This window comes from Saimiri boliviensis, chromosome 1 (genome assembly GCF_048565385.1).
Source record: "Saimiri boliviensis isolate mSaiBol1 chromosome 1, mSaiBol1.pri, whole genome shotgun sequence".
NCBI lineage: Eukaryota > Metazoa > Chordata > Mammalia > Primates > Cebidae > Saimiri > Saimiri boliviensis.
Window position 1 is genome coordinate 147,591,101 of NC_133449.1, and position 4,438 is coordinate 147,595,538.

A 4,438-nucleotide genomic window follows, 5' to 3' on the forward strand; every position below is an offset into this window, starting at 1 on the left:
CGGCGCTGCCCAGTGACCGTTGTCTCCTCCAATCACAAGGCGCCGCAGCGCGCGGGGGAGGGCCAGGGTTGTTCCCGCCCCCGACGTTGCGCACGGCTCGCCTCGACCCAGCCCTATGGACGTGCCCCCTCCTGGAAGGCACGCTCTGGGACCGCGCGCTCTGCTCTGCCCTTCTCTGCGGCGCCCCCCTGTGAGAAAGTCGGGAATTGCTTGCGCCGCACAAGACCTGAGCTGTGGATTTACCGGGTATCTGGAATTCCAAAGTACAGTGATGGAACGCATATGTAAATTTCTACTTATGACTGGACTCCAGCATTTATAAAACCTTCATGAACAGAACAAGAAAATTCTCTATTTAAAGCTGATAGTATAGACCGGGCAAGGTGGCTCATGCCGGTAATCCCAGCATTTTGGGAGGCCGAGGCGGACAGATCACCTGAGGTCAGGAGTTTGAGACCAGTCTAACCAAATGGAGAAACCCTGTCTCTAATAAAAGTACAAAATTAGCGAATCGTGGTGGTGCATGCCTGTAATCCCAGCTACTCAGGAGGCTGAGGCAGGAGAATCACCTGAACCTAGGAAATGGAGGTTGCGGTGAGCTGAGATTGGGCCATTGCACTCCGGCCTGGGCAACAGGAGGAAACTCAGTCTAAAAAAAAAAAAAAAAAAAAAAAATGCTGATAGTATAAAGAGCTCATGCGAAGAAAGGCTGGTGTAGGACCAGGATGGGAGGGAGGCCACATAGCCTCTATACAGCTGGACTTAATTTTAAATAAAATTCAAAGAGCTTCAGTTCAGTGCAACAAAACTGGATCATACATTTTTGTCTCACCTCCCCTCAGAGATCCTGTTACAATGAAGGCAGAGAAATCGTCAAAAGGGATAAGCTAATGTTCAGTGTGTTTGCACTGCTGTAACGAAGTACCTGAGACTGGGCAATTTATTAAGAACAGAAATTTATTTTCTCACGGTGCTGGAAGCTGGGAGGTCCAAGATCAAGGTCGCAGCAGATTCCGTGTCTGAGGAGGGCGTGTTCCTGTCAGACAGCACCGCCCAGGTGGTCCTCACATGGTAACAAAGTGAACCCACTCTCTGAAGCCCTTTTATAAGGGGCCTAATCCCACAGTGGGGGCTCCACTCTTCTGACGTAATCATCTCCTAAAGGCCTGTCCTCTCAGTGCTATCACATTCCCATGAAGTTTCAGCACATGAATTTGGCAGAACACATTCAGACCGTAGCAGCCAATAGCAATAGTGTTCTGGAAGGGAAAGTACCAAGGATAAGTGGTGTCCACAAGGTTCCAGGTGATGAAGAGGCTTTTGACAAATAATAATATATTTTTGTCTTTTGGTTGTTTTGTTTTGAGGTGGAGTCTCACTCTGTCGCCCAGGCTGGAGTGCAGTGGTGGGATCTTGGCTCACTGCAACCTCCGCCTCCCAGGTTCAAGTGATTCTCCTGCTTCAGCCTCCCGAGTAGTTGGGATTACAGGGGCTTGCCACCAGGTCAGGCTAATTTTTGTATTTTTGTATTTTTTTTTTTTTGAGACGGAGTTTCGCTCTTGTTACCCAGGCTGGAGTGCAATGGCGCGATCTCGGCTCACCGCAACCTCCGCCTCCTGGGTTCAGGCAATTCTCCTGCCTCAGCCTCCTGAGTAGCTGGGATTACAGGCACGCACCACCATGCCCAGCTAATTTTTTGTATTTTTAGTAGAGACGGGGTTTCACCATGTTGACCAGGATGGTCTCTATCTTTCGACCTCGTGATCCACCCGCCTCGGCCTCCCAAAGTGCTGGGATTACAGGCTTGAGCCACCGTGCCTGGCTCTAATTTTTGTATTTTTAGTAGAGACAGGGTTTTGCTGTGCTATCCAGGTTGATCTCGAGCTCCTGACCTCAAGTGATCCCTCACCTTGGCTTCCCAAAGTGTGAGGATTACAGGCGTGAGCCACCACACCGGGCTGATGAATAGTTTTGTTTGTTTGTTTGTTTTGAGAGGGAGACTTGCTCTGTCACCCAGGCTGGAGTGCAATGGTGCGCTCTCGGCTCACCACAACCTCCGCTCCTGGGTTCAAGTGATTCTCCTCCCCCAGCCTCCCAAATAGCTGGGATTACAGGTGCACAGTGCCACGCCCAGCTAATTTTTGTATTTTTAGTAGAGATGGGGTTTCACCACGTTGGTCAGGTTGGTCTCAAACTCCTTATCTCAGGTGATCCACCTGCCTTGGCCTCCCAAAGCACTGGGATTACAGGTGAGAGCCATTGCACCCAGCCTGAAAGCTTCTTTAAAAATCATTGAATTGTAGAGCTAAAATAAATGAATTTGATGCTACATAAATCATAACTTTTAAAACCTTTTTAAAAAGTGACAAATTGACCAGTCCACCAAGCGAAGTGGCTCATGCCTGTAACGCCAACACTGTGGGAGGCCAAGGCTGGAGGACTGCTTGAACCCAGGAGTTTGAGACCAGCCTGGGCAACACAGGACCTTCTCTCTACTAAAAATTTAAAAATTAGTCAGGTGTAGTGGGGTACACCTGTAGTCCCAGCTAATTTCAGAGGCTGAGGTAGGAGGATCTCCTGAGCCTGGCAGGTCAAGGCTGCAGTGAGCTATCATTGCTCCACTGTACTCCAGCCTGGGCAACAGAACAAGGCCCTGTTTCAAAAAACAAACAATAAATGCACAAGACTTTAAAGATGGCTCAGGAATTGAGTAAATCATTGAAGCTGAAAGTTTTTGTCATGCCAGTAGAAATGGAAAGATCTGTAATTTACAGATATTTCCCAGTGGATCTAGACTTCTTGTTGGCATTTCAGATTCTGTAGGATTTTTTTTTGGTACGTGACGGTGATTAGTGCTGACAGCCTTTTTCCATAATTATACTACATCCAAGGTTGGCCCTGGAAATAAATGGTGTTGCTCTACCAAATTAATCATAACAAAGAATGAAAGAAAAAGTGAAATAAATAGAACAAGAAGAAATAAATAGAATAAGAAGAAAAAGTTAGAAGAAATCTCACTGAGCATGGTGGCTCACATCTGTAATCCCAGCACTTTAGGAGGCCAAGGTTGGCAGATCACCAGGTCAAGAGTTCGAGACCAACCTGGCCAACATGGTGAAACCCCATCTCTACTAAAAATACAAAAATTAGCCAGGTGTGGTGGCAGGTGTCTGTAATCCCGGCTACTCAAGAGGCTGAGGCAGGAGAATCGCTTGAACCCAGGAGGCAGAAGTTGCGGTGAGCCAAGATCGCACCATGGCACTCCAGCCTCAGTGACAGAGTCAGATTCTATCTGAAAAAAAAAAAAAGAAAAAAAAAAAAAGAAAAAGTAGAATTCTCTCCTGAAGCCTCTGTTTTGGAAGCTTCCCCATGCCAGTTCCCCACCACCGCAATTCACTTTTTGCATCAACCAAGAAACCTATCTAAAATAAAAATAGAAAGTATAAAAAGGGTCATGAAATACTGACCTTTAACCATGCTGTCTTTTTGGTACATTTCCCAGAGTAGCAGTGTCTATTAGAAGTGGAAGAAACCAATTATTGTAGGGTTACATAATCAATTATGTATTACATTAGGAAACATTATTTTGAATTTATAATTCTATCTTCAGTCCAATTATGAATTGACAGGTTTTTTTTGTTTTTGAGTCAGAGTCTTCCTCTTTCGCCCAGGCTGGAGTGCAATGGTGCAATCTCAACTCACTGCAGCCTCTGCCACCTGGGTTCAAGCAGTTCTCTGCCTCAGCCTCCCAAGTATCTGGGATTGCAGGCACCCACCACCACACCCAGGTAATGTTTGTATTTTTTGTAGAGATGGGGTTTCACCATCTCGGCCAGGCTGGTCTTGAACTCCTGACCTTGTGATCCACCCACTTCGTCCCAAAGTGCTGGGATTACAGGCCTGAGCCCCCATGCCTGGCCGCTGACAGGTTTAAAAAAGACATTTAGTCTTGCCAGGCTCAGAACATGTAGGTTTCATGGGCCCTTTTTTTCTTTCTCTCTCTCTTTTTTTTTTTTTTTTTTTTTGGTCAGGAAGTAGGATTTATTGATTCATATTAAGAGGAGGCAGCACAGTGGAAGCCCTCATGAGTGCAGGTCCCACCACTTGTCCAGAGGGCCACGACTAGGGATGTACTTAACCCCACAGCCATCGGGATAAGCCACTTCTCAGCTACCATGTCTTCAAATTCATCAGCATTGAACTTGGTGAGGCCTCCCTTCTTTGAGGTGTGGATCTTCTGGTGGCCAGGGAACATGAACCCGCGCAGGGCTCCATCACATGCTCCTTGTTCTGCAGCTTGATGGGGATGGACCTGGTAAGTTGGCCAGTGTGAACTCCAAACACACGGCCCTGGGGCTTTCCAAAGGCACCTCGCATGCCTGTTCAGAGCCTACACTGGGCAAGTGCAAGGTCAGAGACACGAATGTACATCTGAAAG